General features: G+C 46.3%; 1 long non-coding RNA gene across 1 annotated transcript in view; it reads left to right on the forward strand.

Annotated features, from left to right (window-relative positions):
• The first annotated feature begins 1,527 nt into the window (after window positions 1–1,527).
• LOC138552142 (uncharacterized) overlaps window positions 1,528–17,805 on the forward strand; it is a 34,823-nt gene continuing 18,545 nt past the window's right edge. Inside the window, exon 1 of the long non-coding RNA XR_011295838.1 lies at window positions 1,528–1,939. This is a non-coding gene — a long non-coding RNA (uncharacterized lncRNA). The remainder of the gene's footprint in view (window positions 1,940–17,805) is intronic.

Raw genomic sequence — 17,805 nt, forward strand, 5'->3', positions numbered from 1 at the left:
CACACTTCCTGCTATTCCCGTTACCTTCGGTATTGCAGGTGAACACCTCTGGTGTGGTGTACTAACACCACACTTCCTGCTATTCCCGTTACCTTCAGTATTGCAGGTGCACACCTCTGGTGTGGTGTACTAACACCACACTTCCTGTTATTCCCGTTACCTTCAGTATTGCAGGTGAACACCTCTGGTGTGGTGTACTAACACCACACTTCCTGTTATTCCTGTTACCTTCATGTTATTCCTGTTACCTTCAGTATTGCAGGTGAACACCTCTGTGTCCATCTTCTCACTCAGTAGAGTTACCACCCTCTAATCTCGGGCCGTGGGCCCCTCCCCCGCAAGTTACACACCTGCACTGCCTCCCTGGCAAGTCCTGCGCTTGGGGACGGTGTCTGTATCCCTGGCACAGGACACAGCTGTTACGGACACAGCAAGACCAGTGCACAGAACACATACTCAGAAACCTCACACGCACAGACGCCCACTGCTCTGGGTTCTACAGGCAGCAACAGATGTGCACAGCATCCATCCTAACCCTCTCTTCCTCAATAACCCACACATCCCACTTTACCTCACAGAGCCACGAAAGCGCCTGGAGACCATGAACATGGCACCACAGCAGCCTCAGCGGGAAGGTGTGTAAACACACACATGCACAAGAGCCTGGTCTTCACAGCAAAGCAGGCTGAGTGGGGGCTTCCCTGCACACATCAGGAGTGAAGATGCGCCTTGACCCCCAGCACTGCCACCGTGATGGCGATTCTGCACAGAGAGAGCAGCACACACAGTGCCAGTGAGAGTGGCCCTTCAGACCCACAGATGGAGGGGCCCTTCAGACCCACAGCTGGAGGGGCCCTTCAGATCCACAGCTGGAGAGGCCCTTCACACCCACAGCTGGAGAGGCCCTTCACACCCACAGCTGGAGTGGCCCTTCACACCCACAGCTGGAGTGGCCCTTCAGATCCACAGCCGGAGTGTCCCTTCACACTCACACCAGCCTGAGAATTAAAGGAGCGCCTTGATGCACAGCACACAGTCACTCTCGGGGGGGGGGGGTCACTTCTACACGTAACGGCAGTGAATGTGTAAAGATAAACCGTGGGGTCCGGCAGAGCAGGGTCTGTGGAGACAGGAAACCCACAAAAAGTTCACAATCTCGGAGAGGGAATGAGACCCAACCTCCCGTCCTCACATCCTGCCACAGAGAAGGAAAACCCGGCCTGGATCACGGACACCGGGGCCGCACTGCTCCATGCCATAAATATCATTATCAGCGAGAAGAGGGTCGCCCTCTCTACTCCCCTCCCCAGCCTCTTTCGCGGGCCCCCTGCGGTGAGTGTTAAATCCTATCTGGGTTATGAGGCATTAATGGCCTGAGCTGCGGGGGTCCATGTGCAGCTGTTGACGCTCACACGAGTGAATGCAGCCCACCCTCCACACCATGCAGTGTGTGGCTGGGGTTGGATTCCAGGCCTGGTTTTCGTTCCTGCTCTGGCAGTCGGAGTGTCCCCATTTTCATCTGTGGAAGTGAAATGGGGACCCCATGGCGAGCACCCCCCGCCCCCCCTCCTGCTAGACTCCCAGAGCCACACAATCCATGATGTGGAGTCTGCACTGCCCAGGTGCGCCGCACGCTCGCTCCGGTCATTATTACTCATTAACGCCCCATAACCCAGATGGGATTAGCACTCACCGCAGGGGTCCGGTGGAGGCGGCTGTCGGCATTGGAGGCAGGGAGGGGAGGAGAAGGGGCGACCCTCTTCATATGCAAATGCCATGTGCCAGTGCGAGCCCCGGTGTCCGTGATCCAGGCCGGGTTTTCCTTCTCTCTCTCTGGCAGGATGTGGGGGATGGGAGGATCGGTCTCATTCCCTCTCCGAGATTGTGAACTATTTGGGGGTTTCCTGTCTGCACAGATCCTGCTCTGCCGGACCCCACGGTGAGACCCCACGGGTTATCTTTATACATTCTCCGCCGTTGCATGCAGAAGTGCCCCTCCCCCCACCTTGACCCCCAGAGAGTGGCGGCAGGTTTTCGCTTGTTTCCCGATGACTCATTTGCTGAGGTTGTGTTCTTGCGTGTGCCAGGGTGCTGACGGTTTGTTTGTTTATTTTTGTTTATTTATTTGGTGATGCACGCCAATCCCTGGGTTAGCTGGGCGCAAAAAAGCAGTACAGGTATACTTAAGCTTAGTTACAGGCATACAAAGGTTTAATTTGCAACCACTAGCAAGTTAGTGATGGCGTGGTGCAAGCGGTTGCATCTTACATAAGACAGTCAAATCGTATAGGAGGTAACAGGTTAGTCAGTGTGGTAGACAGTCAGGGCTGGCGCACTGGCGGCCAGTTGGCCGTGTAGCAACTATAGGGTGGTAAGTGTGAGGTACCGTACTGCGTATTAGCGACCATTTGTGTGTAACCAGTTCAGCATGTTACATCTGAATTTGGTGTACGATTGTTCAATTCTGATGTGCAGAGGCAGTGCATTCCATGCCAAGGCTGCTTTGACAGGGAAACTGGAGCCACCAGCTGTGGTTCATTTAAATCTTGAAATTTCTAAGAGGTGAGCATTGGTCGATCTCAGTGGTCGAGCGCAGGTTCTCCTGTTTATTGTCTCTGAGAGATAAGGTGGTGCTATGTTGTTCAGACACTTGGATGTAAGTGAGGCTGTTTTGAGAATGATCCTATTCTTTATGTTTAACCAATGGACATCTCTTCTGAATTTGGTAATGTGCTCTCTATTGGGGATATTTAGGGCTGCTCTTAGGGCATTATTTTGCAACCTTTGGATTTTATCAGTGATGTATTTGTTGGCGCCTGAGTACAAAGTGTTGCAATAGTCCAGTTTGGACATAAGTGCATTGGCCAGGGTGACACAGCTGGCTTCGGAAAGGAAAGGTCTACTTGCCCGAATAAGCTTGCATGTGTAGGCAGTTGAAGATGCTAGTGAGTTGACTTGTTTCTTCAAGGTTAATGTGGAGTCAAGGTAGAAGCCTAATGTTTTTACTACCGACATTACCTTGGAGTTGCAGTCAATATTGAAAGAGGCATAACTAAGGCTGAGTTTTTTTTTTTAGATTCGTCTGAGCGTAGGATCAGTATCTCGGTTTTGTCGTCATTCAGGCAGAGGCCACGGGATGCCATCCATGCCTGGATGAGGAGGTATATCCTGTTTACTAAAGCCGTGTCCTCGAGAAATTTGCCCGTAAGGGGAATAAGGATCTGAGTGTCATCTGCATAGATAGTGTAGGTGACGCCCAGTCTGTCCAACTTGTCGAATAGGGGCTTAGTAAATATGTTATACATGGTAGGTGAGACACATGATCCCTGTGGTACACCGCATGACGTTAGTATGGGGTCAGCGGAGGCTGAGGGGGAGAAAACTTTCATCGTACGGTTTGCTAGGAAGGACTGTACCCAGGTTATGGCACCAATTGAGAAATGGGCAGCCGACCTGAGGTGATTGCATAAGACTGCATGATCCACCAGATCGAAGGCTGCAGATAGGTCAAGGAGGAGTAGCATAGCTGTATTCCCGTTGTCCTTCAACTCATTGATTTGTGTCTTGAGATCTTTTAGGGCTGTTTCCGTGCCGTGTAGGGGGCGGAAACCAGATTGGCGTGTTCCTAGTAGTTGGTTGACTTCGAGGTAATCCTGAATTTGAAGGTAGGCTACTCTGTCAATTATTTTTAGTAGGAAGGGGACTGTGGTGATGGGTTTATAGTTAGTCGGGATATAAGGGTACAGAGTTTGTTTTTTTAGTAGGGGGAGAACCCAGGATTCTTTAAGGTAATTTGGAACTGTGTTGGTTTTAAACGAGGCATTAATAAGCTTCAAGATAAAAGGGGCTAGGTCTATAGCCGCATCCTTTATAATTTGGGCCGGACAGCTATCTCCCTTGCAATTAGACGGTTTTAGGGAAAAGATCATTTTCTCCGTCTCGAGGATGGAGATTTTAGTGAATCTGAAGGGTGTGGTGGTTCTGACCGGTATAGGTTGGTCAGTGTGTTGCTGCTCCGAGGGGGGCAAGGAGGCCTTTTTAATTGCTATTTTTGATTGAAGGGAGGTAAGCATTTTGTATGTCGGTGCTGCATTGCTTATATTTGGGGCGTTGTCAAAGGGCGAGATCGGAGCTTCCATTTCCCAGAGGATAGTGAATAATTCCTTGGTGTTGGACTTGGCCTTTGAGATTCTATCATTGAAAGTATTTTGTTTCATACTGACTATTTCTTTTTTATAGAGATTGGAGTGGTCAGCTAGCTTAATTTTATTCTCCGCAGTCGGCGAGTGACGCCAAGTGGATTGTAGCTTTCTTTTTTGGAGCCTTAATTCCTTGAGTTGGGGCGTAAACCATGCATTAAGGTGCGATTTGTGTCAGCCTTTCCGAAGTTTGGTAGGTACGATAATGTCCAGCACCTTGGTCATGGATTTGTTGAAATCCTCAACTAGAATGTTGGGGTCTGCATTATTGGCAAGGTTGTTAATGGAGGGAAGGAGGTGAGGGAGTAATTTTTCTGCTGTGATGTCCTTTTTACTTCTGGTAGGGAGTGGTGGTGCCATGATAATGGATTGAGGGCTAAGAAGATCTAGGGTGGCGTAGAAGGAGATAAGGTAATGGTCTGTCCAGGATTGCAGTTTAATGGTGGTGATAGCAGTGTTCGAGTTCAGATCGGCCACCCCATCCAGAGTCCTTCCTTTGTTATGTGTGGAGGTAAGGACTTTTTGTGTGAGCCCATAGTCCGTCAGTATAGTAGCTACTGATTGGGCATCAAGGTCATTGAAGCCCAGATTGAAGTCCCCCATCAGGAAGGTCTGAGAGGAATCATTTGTACTATTAGCTAGAAGGCTTGTTAAGTCCTCCTCGAAGGTCCCCAGTGGCCCCGGGGGCCTGTATACCAGGTGGATAGTTAAAGTTTGGTTACTTGAGAGGGGCAGTTTGGCTGTAAGTATCTCGCACGATTGTCATGAAGGTGGGGTGGCCAATCTAGTGGTTAAGTTGGTTTTGGAGATGATGGCTAGACCGCCACCTCTGGCATTGGGTCTGTCAACTATGGTAGCCATCAGGTATGGCTAACATAAGTGCAGGTCCTGCTGCCTCGTGAAGCCAGGACTCGGTTATAGCAAGCAAGTCCAAGTCTTCATTAGTTAGGATGTCTGCTATTTCAGTAGGATGTGCCACGAGTCATCTGGCATTGATAAGCGCTCCAGATAGGGTAGTCATATTATTTGGTTTTAAGGTAGGTGGGAGTTTAATTAATGGGGTGTTGGTACTCTTAATACTTATTTGGGTGGTGGCATGTGTTGCATTAGCGTTGTTAAGCATACCCTTCTGCCCTGGCCTGGTCAGGGGTTTGCCGGCTTGGGAGGTATTCCATTTGGGCGTATTGTTTTGGGAGCGTTTGAACTTTGTTTTAGGCTCATAGAGCGGTGACAGTCTTGCTCTGCGTCTCAAGTTTCTTTCCTGGGATGGGCATGATGAGGTGGTCATGGTTGCCATAGTGGCGTAGAGTCCTAGTAGGATTGGCTGGAACCTCTGAGTTTTACTCCTATTCAGTGGAAAGTCAGGGCCAGAGCTGCCACATAGTGTGCTGCTTACATTGTCACGGAGCAGTCTAATTCTACTTGTCACAGAAGAGTCTACATATGCATTTCACAGCGTAGGCTCATTTCAGGTATCATGAGTTCGTCTAGATACATGTGCCACAGAGTAGGCAGAGTGCAAGTGGCGCATGATGGGCAGAATGCTGTTATCTAATGGGCTGAACGCAATTATCACAGAAAGGGCAAGGGCAGGTATCATATGATGGGCTAAGTACAAATGTCACACAATAGGCAAAATGCCATTATCACAGAATGGGCAAATTCATCCATCATATAATGGGCAGAATGCACTTCTCTCCGGATAGGGACGTTTTTTGGAGACATGATATGGCAGTATCAAGTTTGTTTCGGTTACATAGGCTGGTGTGGGAGACGCAATGTCAGGATCAAGTGGCAAAGGCTAGTGTAGGGTACTTGACGCTCGTTTCAGTAGGTTATGAGTTATGCTAGTTTAATTCGTACTGCATCCTATAGGTAGCTCCATGCACGGGGAGGTCCGCATTCGATCCGGTAGGTCAATAGGCATGGCTATGTCTGTTAGATGTGGCAGTCTGTGGACAAGAAAAGGGGTCAAAATACAGTTTAAGCTGAAGGAATGGTTCGGTATAATTTTTTTATTGTCCCTACGGGTCGGCCATGTGTTTTTAAGCCTAAGTCTCTCGATTTTAGAAAAATTTCCTATGGACCTTACCCGAGTTTTCTTCCTTTAAACGCACGCGAAAACAGGCATCAGGGAGCTGTCATTTTGTGATAATCCTATCACTTGCCCCATTGCCCTGGCTGACCTGCTTTTGAGGCACTAAATCATATCCCCCGCCCCTGAGCCTGACATTATCAAAACATTCATATTCCCCGCCTCTCTCCATGACGTTTCTGTGCTGCGTAGGCAAACGCGCCCAGTCGTCTTCTAATCGACTTCACACAGAACCCGGAAACCAACACAGATCAACTCACAACACAGCGCGCCACAATTCGGAATATGAAACTGTACTTTAAAATCAAACAGCAACACGGTACATTTGTTAAAGTACATTTATTTGACATTAAATGTTTATAGAATATTCAGCAATTGCGATATTAACTCGGAATGCCATTTATTTTCTTTTATCTCTATCCGCAAAAACTGTTCCATTTTATTGTGAGTCACGCGCTGTTCCTTTATGGTACACAGGATGTTGGTTTTCATTAAAAGAAGCACTTTGGTCACACAGTGAACCGCAACGCTGTTCCATCAACTAGGCAGTAGGCCAGCGTAAAGGTTGATATGTTGCTTCTAGCCGCTAGTACCGCGTAAGGGCATATGGGCCCTTGGCGATCGTCCCATAAGATAGTCAAAGTGGTGCAGTTGTTGACAAGAAGCTGCAGCTGGCGGTTGAAGAAGCCGTCTGCCGGGGTCTGAAACTGGTGGCAGTAGCAGTAGGGTAGGATATACCTGTTTTGAAAACATAAAAATTATAATTAGTCTCGCCAGCCGATCTTTATTAATATTATTCATTTTATTTATTACTGCCGATCAGAAACTATTTGCTTGCAAGGATAGTGCAATGGAGTATGTTCGGCTCTAAAATCAATGCGAAAAGTAACGAAATAAATCGAGGTTAACACACAGTGAGAAACAACTGTTTGTCTACATGCGTGTGGAATGTGGACCTGCATGCCCATGTGCCCGCTACAAGGATGATCCCACAAACGTTTTCCTAGCTCTTCATTCATTCATTTATTCATGCATCTATTCATTAATTCTTCATTCCGGTAAAAAAGCGTCTAAAGAGTTACTTACATTATATTTGCAATTTCCATTGTGTGTCTGCGTAATGCAGTCCGTAAATCCCACTGTGCTCTTGACAACGATTTTTCGTATACTGAAGTAACATGAAACTCGGTCTAGTTTCAGAATTTTCTGCCTTCTCGTCTTACGTTCTTGCTCCCCCCACCCCCCCTTCAAATGAAGTTCTTTCGGCATGGTCCCTATCTTTCAAGGTCAAAAAACAATAGAACCTTATACTGCCAGTGCGAGTTGTGGGCCTATTCAGGCCGCGAGCTGAAAATCAAAGCCGCTGACCTTCACTAGAAATGAGCATACATTCTTTCTTTGCAACATCCCGTAGTAAAGCCATCTGTGAGAACTTGAAGTTTCGAATCCATCTATGTACTGCGCCTAAATGTGCAAATGCAAACTGGCTTCTCTCCCATCTGCAACGGCTCGCTTGGCGCGTTCTAAGGCCCCCAATTTTGGCCTCGTTGTCTGCGAGCTTTGCAGCCCCAAAGAACCATAACTATGGAGACATTTAATTTTTGGGGGAAGGTCAGGGAAAGTTTAAAGTACCCGAGGAGTTGAGTTGAAAGTGAGATTTATTGTTTGTTTGTTTTATTATTTGCAATACGCAAGCCTCCCCTCAGTTAACAGTGCGCAGCATTTACATGAGATTGCGAAAATTAGTTACATCAACAAAAATATATACATACACATTTAGAGAAGGTCAGCAATATGAAGTGAATAGAGAGAGTATTCAAAGATGACACCCAGGTTGTTCGCCACCCAGGATGGTGAAGGTAGGGGTTAGGGTTAGCATACTTTGGATGTACACTGTACAATAACATTTATTTACAAAAAGACAATCTTATTACAATTATTTAAACCGGGATTTGTACTTCACAACCAGCTCTCCTTTGGGTGGACATGGCACAGTGGCAATGTTTGGTGGCAATGGATCAGTGCTCTCCACAGAAACGTTCAAAATTCCATATCTGTACTTCTCGAGTACAGCAACTATAAGGCTTTTGACAAAGTCGAACTCCATTTCCTCATAGACTGGTTTGATCACCCACTTCTTACTTCTTTTTGAAAAGGCCTTAGTGTAGCGAGGCATCCTTAGATTACCCGTAGTCCTAGATTGTTCACGGCCGAGATTCTCGTAATGGGCCAAGACGGCAAGTAGAGTCCTATGTCTCATGCCCTGTATGCTGAAACGCAAGCGCTTTGGCCTGTACTTTAGGCACATATTGTGGAACACCTCCAAACCTCCTGTGTGACAGAATTCTGTCAGTCCCCTCAAATCTCTTGATAGAGTTTTATCGAAAACAATCTTCTCAATGGCTTTGTGTGTCGGTGAAGATGGAATCAACCACTTCTTCTTCCGTGCCTCCTCTGGGGACAAAGGGCCATGTTCACATTGGTAGAAATGTGGTTTTCTGACCAGCGGTGCACGTTGGTACAGTGGTGCATCAGTGACCGCCATTTTTCAAGTAGTATTTCCACTGACCCCTCACAAGTTTTGGAGCTCCACCAAAGATGGTTGGTGATAGACTGGGACCACTCTGAAATACTTTCCAAACCTTTTTTTTTTCCCTGCAGCCGAGATTTTCTTATTGATTGATTTAGCAAGATGCCATACGTCAAATTGATGTTTAATATGTGGGAACTGCTCTCTCATTGTCTTGGCAATTGAAACGTGTCTGTCCGTGGCTATGAGGTCGATGTGCATTCCCCTCGATTGTAGATATTCCACTGATTTTATAAATCCTAGTTTCTCCATGGCCACTGAGGATGTACATTGTGTTACCTGCATGACCACCGAACTCACAATTTTCTTACTATCCATGTCCTGAAAGTGGAAGGGGCAGTACTTGGCAGAAAATCCAGGGCTGTCGCACTGTCCATCGCCGGCTAGCCTGAATCGTTTGCCTTCGAATGTACTTGCTAGAGACAATTGTTCAATTTTCCAAGCATCACTAATGGCCGGAAACAGATAATCACGTTGGTATATGTAGTACAGCGCTTTAGAAATGAAATGAAGTCCCACAAACTGAAAGAAAGACTCTAACTTTATAAAACTGGACCCACTAAAAAGTGATGCAGTTGCACACAGTAGATTGCCTGCTGGCAGTTTCCCCAGCATCGGTTGTGCAGATCATGACAACGTATGATTTAATCTACAGGCGGCATTTATTTTGACGTTACTGCCTTTTTTTTGACGAGTGACATGAATGAATGACTCTCCACATACTTTCCCTCTAACGGAATGCCCACATTTCAGCATAGTTATAATATTCATCAAACAACTGTTGAATACTATGTATTTGCCCTCTTTCATTAGACTGTCATCCGGCATCAAAGTTGATTCGGCCTGTGACGTTGAGGACATTTCACCACATTTGAAAGAAATATCGCTGCTATCAAGTTCTGATGCGTCAGTGAATGTTGCTGCTGGTTCATTCTCTGTCATTTCAACATCTGCACTTCAACATTGATGGGAGAACACAACAATGTCGACAGCTTTTTTGGTGGCAATTTTTTGGCGGGTGTAGATTGTGTGAATTGATCTGCGACTACTTCAGAGCTCTCTTCAATACATCCAGTATCATGTTGTTGTGGTGGTGCGGTCGCACTGTAGCAATGGTCCAATACAACTTTGCTGGATTCTCCGGACACATTCATTTCATGTTCTGGCCATTGGACATGAGTATCTCGAGTCTCAACACGCCACGTCTGAATTACTACTTCCTCCATAGTGTAAATGGTCTGGCAAGAAACATCTCTCATTCGCTTCACTGTCTGTGTATGTATAGTTTGGACACCCACGGATAACTAGAGGATAGTTTAGAAAAGGGATGTTCAGTTTAAACACAAGATAAAGTATAGTACAATTGGATGGAAAAAAATATAAAATAGTCCCCAGCACAAAAATTTTTCTAAAGTTATGAACTGTTTGTAACTAACCTTATTTTTGTTTCTTTTCTTTGCAACTTTTTTGACTCGACCTTCAACATCTGCATGCTGTAGCTCCGATTCGTTTCCACATGTCCTCCCTTCCTCTTGCGCTGCAACGACTATATTTTCTGTATCCGCATAGACAGCACGGAATGAGGCTCCATCGTCTCCCTGAAACACAGTACTTTCATTACTATGTATCAAAATATTGTAAGCATAAAACACACGTGAGGACGAACACACAGGTACATCTCAATAGCCAAACACGATTTAAACATTGTGTGGAACAATCAAACGACAAGTATTCGAGCTCTGATGACCTAGTTCGATGGAGCTGTCAGTATCCATACCTCTGGCTCTGCATGGACTGCCACGAATGATTGTATTGGAGAGGATGCATCAGCAACTCCCTGAAACACAGTACTTGCGTTAGTATGGTTTTCAATATTGTAAACATACACACACTTGCGTTCGACGGCACAGGTACATCTAAAGAGATAACCACAAATGATGCTTTGTCTAAAAGAATCAAGGATTATTTAAATATGATCAGATTTAATCGACTTATTTGTCCGATTTCTTTACATCTGCATCATCTAAATGGGATGTTGTGATTGTAGTGGAAGCTCCATTGTCTCCCTGAAACACAGCACTTGCGTTAATAGGGAAGAAAGTATAGTAAATGGAATCACGTTATATGAACACGCTCGATGAAGCTGTCAGTATCTATACCTCGTGCTGCTGAAGAACATCTAGAGCTTTTGTCAATGTGGTGGACGCTTCAACATCTCCCTGAAAGACATTACTTGCATTAGTATGGATAACACTAATCATAACTGAAAACAAACACCAGGGGACGACAACTAAGGTGTATATCAATTGGAAAGCACTAACCAAACAATTGGTAAAATAATCACACGATACATAAAAACTATTACTTGACATGCATAAAACAAGTCTGTAGCGGAATAGCCAAGTAAGATTACCTGATACGCACTAGAAGTGGTTGATAACTGCGAGCACGTCACGGAAGTAGAATGTTCTTGCTTCAGATTCAAGGGATAGTCAAGCAGTTGTAAAGGTAAATTATTGTTTGATAATGAAATGCCAATATTTAAAATTGCCATGTAAGGAGACAGAATACTTGAGTAATGCTATTGAAAATGCGCAATATAGCACAGTTCCCTGTGTCCATATATAGATTTCGTTTGTAGGTTATGAAATCTAAAAATAATATATTGATAAATGTCATTATTCTAAAAACTATACTCATATCAATGTCGAAACTATTACAAATTTGAAACACCTAAAATATCAATTAATCCATTCGGCTACCTACACACTACCGCAAGGCCTAAAGCTAAAAACGGACACTTGACTCACCAGTGGCGGAATGTGGACGAATAGAGTGGGAATAGCGTTTGCGAGAAATTTACGTGTCGTTCGCCGTTTATTCTTCTTTGTTACCCAAGATGTGGCGTACTTGTTCGAGGAAAAGTGCCGGCTGCAGATGCGGAATCGATCACCCCTCTTGTCCTGTGATACTTCTTGGACTCTACTTTCAAGCTCATCCAGTGGATATCCACAATGTCTGACCCATTCTCTTATTCGATCAATAGTTTTCGGGAATACATGCATTGTAGTGCCTTCAGATTTAACATGGGTCTTCGAAGGGCAACCGCTAATCGAACAGGCAGGCATTGTTGAAAATTCTGAAAAGTAAATATCAACATTATTAAACAATCTAGATGAATAAAAATGTGATACAAAAGTAAACGACCCATACAATGTTCAATGCAAAGTTTGTTTTACTCGCCGGAACTATTCCAGTTCATCATGTGCGGCTTAGTATTTGCATAGGTTGCAGAAATTTGTAAAATAGTGTGACTAAACTCTGAACATGTGACTCGTCCCTTGGATGTTCTGTCTTACACGAGAAGGGAACATGCTTACATTATAGACTGGACCCCAGAAGGATGCAATTCGATGACAATTGACACAGACGAAAATAAATAGATCTATTGATAGCATAACAATTGAAACTCAAGTCAATAGCAATGAGCCAAATGGACATAGCACCATTGGGTACTCTAATCGCAAATAGATAGACATTTAAAAATGATCGAAATATGACTTGGATACATGGCCTTACCTTGACCAACAAACAGTTGGATTCAGCAGGCCGAGCAGTATGTAGCAGGAGAACAGGTAGATGGCCACAAGTTGCACACTGACGAGTTTGCTCGAAGCGGTCACAGATGGCACGACGATGAGCAGATTAGCATAGATCTCAGTGCTTCTCAGGTAGAACGTTCAGGAGTTGACTTGCAAAGATGTTCTCGTGAGACATATCAAGTGGTTTATAAAGTATTAGAAACAGGGGTGTGTTTGTGAATGAATAATGTGTGTATTTCGTGGTATTATGTGGATTGCAGGGGGGCGGCCTGCCTCAGGGGAGGCCTGCCTGGAGACACGGGGGTCTGAGGAGGCCATGTGAGCGATTGCCCCTTTGGCGTGGGATACCTTTTGAAGTGTACATGCTGTTTGGCACCTGGCCGTTTGCGCCCCAGACAGCCCTGCATGCCAGCGCTCATCCACGGGTGCGAACTGCCTTTGATAGGGGGGGCGGGTGGATGGGCCGGTGGCCGTGCAGATAAGGCACAGGAAGACTGCTGAATGGAGACACACTTATGTGGATTGCAGGGGGACGGCCTGCCTCAGGGGAGGCCTGCCTGGAGACACTGGGTCTGAGGAGGCCATGTGAGCGATTGCCCCTTTGGAGTGGGATACCTTTTGAAGTGTACATGCTGTTTGGCACCTTGGCCGTTTGCGCCCCAGACAGCCACCCATGCCAGCGCACATCCACTGCCGCGAAACACCTTTGATGGGGAAGGGGGGGGGATGGATGGGCCGGTGGGCGTGCAGATAAGTGTGTGGGAGCGAGGGGCCATCAGGCCCCTCTCATGCTTTACTTCTCAGTAGAAACTTGGACCAAGTGCCTCCAATAGTGCGTTCGCCCCTTGCCCTTAGCCCTTATGTGATAACTTTGGTTGACAATCGTGTAGATGGGACCACTGAGCAGGACACGGGGCATCCGTTTTTGTACCCCCTTTCGACTCCATCTTGGTGACCAGGCCTCACTGCAATAGTACAGCGCGCAGAGCACATGACCCCCACCCTCGTTCCCACTCTGACTGGAAAACTCCGAAGGTATTTGCAACAGCTAATAAATGTAACACATCACTCTTCCTCTGAGATCACTGTCCTGCATGTGAACCAGCCTGAACTAAGCACATAGCTTGTTCATCTCCATTAACGTGTCCTTGCCCACGCACCCTCGCCAGTGGAAACTTACTGTCATTGTGACCCTGTGTCCCTGCAAGGTATTCTCTTCATGTGCCAGACCACTGACCACGACTTGATGCCCACCTAGCAAATCCCCAATTAACATTAGACCCCTACTGCAGTATATCGTTGCCTATCAATAACAAATGCCACATAACAGAGATTCTTGTGAGCACAGACCCACACTTCAACCAGTGTATTATAGTGGTCAAGACCCTTAACCTAAGGCCTGTATAATCCAATGTTAATTGATAGTATAGATATATGTGTGACTTTTATAGAGACATAACCGACTGAAATATTTTGAACAAGTGTTATTTAGTGCATGCATTATTGAGAATATTTTATGTTAGCTAAGATAGATAGTGACCACCCAGCTTCACAGCGACCTGACCTTCACCCATTCGGAGCACAGATGTCTGACGTCCATCCTTGAATGGAGATACACTTGATTCATTTAAAAAATCGAAACAACCATTGTTAAAATATATGTGGTGTTTTATTTTGTATCTTATTTTGATGACACAAAAATACAAGACTTTACACATTGTACAGGTCAGGTTGCAGCACAGCGAGGTGTCATGAACCATGGACATAGCCCCTTCTGGTCTTCCTGGTCCTGGTACAGACGGAGAGTGTGCTCCTTGATACTTCCAACATGGCCGTGCCCAGTGCCGTGTTCCGTACTAGCCTGTACGTCGGACACGGCACGTTCTATAAATGGGCCACGCCCCGTGCGTCTCAACGCTATCTCTAGGTAGTGTCTCGACGTGTGTGTGTGTGCTGCTCGGCGTTACCCTTCCAAGTTCCTGGCCAACTCCCTTATTATTTCTTCCCTTTTCCCCTGTTTCCAGAATCTCTTACCTTTCTTCGATCCTCTTCCTGGACGTCCTGGAACACCCGACTTCCTGGAACTTTGAACGCTCGCGCTGGAGTCAGACTCGACTCGCGCGCACTTATACAAGTCCCGGTCCGGCCGGGAGAAGGAGTCCTCCGCGGAACGCCACAAGAAGAGAACTCAGGGAGCCGGGGGGAAACCTTTGACAGATTGAGACGCCAAACGATCAACACTGATACCGCTATGGAGAAAGCGGTCCAGGACCACATGCGCGGCATGCAGGAGCTAACAACCGAGGTACAGAACTTAAAGGCAGAGAACGCAGCCTTGAAACAATTAGTGCTGTCACGTGACTCTGCCAATAAGGAAAGCGTGATACTGGGTGGAGTGGTAGACAAATACGATGGCTCGCCAAAATCCTTACGTGGATTTCTGTATTCCTGCTTGGTGCATTTTACATTCAAGCCCTATTATTTTTCAACTTCCAGGGCCAAGGTGGGCTTCATAATCTCCCACCTTACAGGGAATGCGTTATCTTGGGCCACTCCCCTAGTGAACTCTGGAGACGTCCTCCTGGACGATTATGATGCATTTATCCAGGCGCTCAAGTCTATGTTTGACCGCCCTGAACAAGTGTTCAGCGCCTAGGAACGCCTACTTGATTTTCGGCAAGGATCCCAGGATATGCTAACGTTCGTTACCAGATTCAAACAGCTGGTAAAGGAGGCTGATTGGGGCCCTGAAGCGAGTTTCACCTTATTTCGCAGGGGTCTAAATGACGATATCAAGGATGAATTAGCCAGACTGGCTCGCCCCAGTTCGTTTCAGGCTTTGGTTGATCTAGCCTTACAAATAGACTTTCGTATCCAGGAAAGAAGGGCTGAAAGGAAAAAGGCTAAGACTGCCTTTCAACGAAACCCTCCGGAGTCGACTGTGAAATCCGATCCTGTCTCAACCCCTTATAACGACTCTGAACCAATGCAAATAGGCGCCTTTCATGGGCCAATTACTCCACAAGAAAGGATGAGAAGAATTCACACCGGCCTGTGTATGTATTGTGCCTCAAACAAGCATCTCGTTAAAGAATGTCCTTTAGCCCCTCCACAGCGTTCGGGAAACGCCAGCTCCCGGCCCTAGATGGAGCGAGGGTTCGGGAGAAAGATGTCTGCTCCACACCAATCACATCCTTGAACTCTCCTGGACAGAATAACCTGGTGGTGCTACAGGCCTTTCTATCGCCCTCCAAGCACAAGACCTATCCCATACTGGCCCTGGTGGACTGTGGAGCTATGGGAATTTTCATTGATCAAGACTGGGTTATCAGACATAAAATACCACATGAGTCACGGAACATTAAACAGCCGGTAGAAGCAATTGATGGGAGACCTCTCTCTTCAGGACCCATAACCCTACATACAAAAGAGGTCCGTCTCTCCATAAACCACCACCAAGAGCAGATTACATTCGACATCATCAGATCAGCCCATTACCCTATGGTTCTGGGTATGCCCTGGCTTCAAAGACATAATCCGTACATTAATTGGACAGCAGGGTCAGTGTTTCTGGGCTCTGAGTTTTGTATGTCCCACTGTTTATCCCTGGATCTCTCCTTAACACCAGCTATTGAACATTCAGGAGAGCAAAAGACCTCACTCATGGTTTCCAACATTGTACAAGTCCCAGAGGTCTACCAAGGATATACTGATGTCTTTTCGACTGCCATAGTCCAGGCTTTACCCCCTCACAGACCCGAAGATTGTGCCATTGAGACAGATCCCTCGGCAGTAATTCCCTTTGGCAGAATGTTTATCCTTTCATAACCTGAGAAAAAGGCCCTCCGAGAATACCTGGACATCAATTTGGAAAATGGCACCATAAGATCCTCAAAATCTCCAGCGGGTGCCTCATTGTTCTTCGTTCCTAAGACGGATTCCAAGGAACTCAGACCCTGCCTCGACTACCGTGGTCTAAATCAATGCACCCTCAAAGATCGGTACCCTCTGCCTCTGATTTCAGATATCCTGGAAGCTGTCAGAGGCGCCGTAATATTCACGAAGTTGGACCTCCGGGGTGCCTATCACTTAATCCGTATCCGGGAAGGGGACGAATGGAAGACCGCCTTTAGAACGCCCTTTGGTCACTTTGAATATCTAGTCATGCCCTTTGGATTAGCTAATGCCCCTGCAGTTTTTCAACGTTTCATGGATAGGGTGTTTTCTGACATGCTTTTTCTCTTTGTCATTGTCTATCTAGACGACATTTTGATTTATTCCAAGGATCCCTTGAAACATGAAGAACATGTCATGGCGGTACTACAACGGCTCTGTGAAAACAAGCTCTTGGTCAAACCTGAGAAATGTCTTTTTCACGTGACTTCAGTTCATTACCTTGGATTCATCCTCAGCCCAGAAGGAGTTGGAATGGACCCTTCAAAGGTAAAGGCCATACTGGCCTGGCCTGCTCCTACATCTGTGAAACAGGTTCAGTCTTTCTTGGGACTTGCTAACTTTTATCGAAAGTTCATTCCTACCTTTTCTGAGCTCGTCCAACTGATCGTTGCTCTGCTGAAGAAGGATGTTCCCTTCATCTGGTCTTCCTCGCAAGAGAAGGCTTTTCAACGCTTGAAGACTAGATTCACGCAAGCCCCCGTCCTGGCTCAGCCTGACTTAGATCGCCCTTTTATAGTGGAAACGGATGCCTCCAACCATGCCATAGGAGCAGTCTTGAAACAGGTGCTTGAGGACGAGATGGACCACCCAGTGGCTTACCTCTCTAGAACCCTAACAACCAGCGAAACCCATTACTCCGTTCTGGAAAAGGAGCTGTTGGCAATCCGCCAAGCCTTCACAGAATGGCGACATTTACTCCTGGGTGCTAGATATCCAGTCCAGGTCCGTACAGACCATCGAAATCTACAAATTCTCCAATCTATGGAGTGCAGGAACAGTCGTCAGGCGCGTTGGGCCTTCTTCTTCACCCAGTACCAATTCCAAATCACTCATGTTCCTGGATCACAAAACGTGATTGCGGACGCCTTGTCCCGACGTCCTGACTATTTAACCTCTGAAGATAGGACCTATCCTACAATGTTCCCCAACACAATCTTTATAGCTCAAGCGATCAACCTCTTGGAAGAGATTCGAGCCAAAACCCAGTCCTCTGACCTCTGGAAGGACGTCTCTAGGAAGAATCCCTGGAACTTAAGAATCAAGGAAGGATACTTATTCAAGGACAATGCCTTGGTCATCCCCACACCGAAACCTCAACATAAAATAATAACTCTCTGCCATGATACTTTTCATTCTGGACAT

This window comes from Ambystoma mexicanum, chromosome 1q, assembly GCF_040938575.1.
Source record: "Ambystoma mexicanum isolate Mex_15411 chromosome 1q, UKY_AmexF1_1, whole genome shotgun sequence".
NCBI classification, from domain to species: Eukaryota; Metazoa; Chordata; class Amphibia; order Caudata; family Ambystomatidae; genus Ambystoma; species Ambystoma mexicanum.